Source organism: Myotis davidii, unplaced genomic scaffold (genome assembly GCF_000327345.1).
Source record: "Myotis davidii unplaced genomic scaffold, ASM32734v1 scaffold246, whole genome shotgun sequence".
Classification (NCBI taxonomy): domain Eukaryota; kingdom Metazoa; phylum Chordata; class Mammalia; order Chiroptera; family Vespertilionidae; genus Myotis; species Myotis davidii.
Window position 1 is genome coordinate 135,146 of NW_006296542.1, and position 847 is coordinate 135,992.

General features: G+C 41.2%; 1 long non-coding RNA gene across 1 annotated transcript in view; it reads left to right on the forward strand.

Moving 5' to 3' along the window:
- LOC107184400 overlaps positions 1-340 on the forward strand; it is a 1,322-nt gene extending 982 nt beyond the window's left edge. The window contains exon 2 of the long non-coding RNA XR_001515234.1: positions 24-340. This is a non-coding gene — a long non-coding RNA (uncharacterized LOC107184400). The remainder of the gene's footprint in view (positions 1-23) is intronic.
- The last annotated feature ends 507 nt before the right edge of the window (positions 341-847 follow it).

The following is an 847-nucleotide window of genomic DNA, read 5'->3' on the forward strand; positions in this document are numbered from 1 at the left end:
TTAAAAAAAGAAAGAAATGGCAGGTGTAGTTTGGGCATTTGGATTTCATCGCAGGTTACAAAGAGAAGGGAATGGTCGAGTACTGATGGTGATCTTTGGTTCATCTTGCTATTTTTTTAACTTGAATTCTACTTGATTAGATTTCACCTAATCTTGGCATTCAAATGGGAAGGAGAGGGCACAGCTTGACACTGGTATTGGGAGGGGTGGGGTGAAGACAGGGAAGAGGGGTTACTAGCTACATGGCAAAGGGTGGGGCTGTAGGGAACGTGGGTTGAGGGGGATTTTTCTGGAGAAAACATCAGAGGGGAGAGCTCTGGAGAATTTAATAGCTCGTGGGTGAAGAAAATACTACTTAATATTAGTAAATTGTTCCTGCTAGTTGACTTGTTGCTTGAAAGCACAAAAGTTCATTGGAAACTTTCTAAAGCACTTCGAACTCTCAGCGCAGAGGAAAAGGCAAAAGGGTTTTGCATCGCTGCAAGGTGGGGAAGGCTGAGAAGCTGCGTGTCAGTCACTTGAAGGATGGGTGTCAAAACCTCGCAGCAGCAGGGCATTAACATCCTTCCGTGCTCTGCTAGTGCCTTAAGTGGCTCATCTGAAGCTGGGAAGGTGAGTCTTAGAAAAGACTTTAAATGCTCAAATTGTGGGCTTTTAAAGCATTTAAATTTGGAAAAAAGAAAATGGAGATTTTGGTGTACACTTGAGATTAGATGTATGTTTTTGGGGTTATTATGGATTTGTAACTCATTTTTTGGTCACAGATTTTGTGCTTGAAAATTAGATGTATGCTTTTGGGGTTATTATGGATTTATAACTCATTTTTTGGTCACAGATTTTGTGCTTG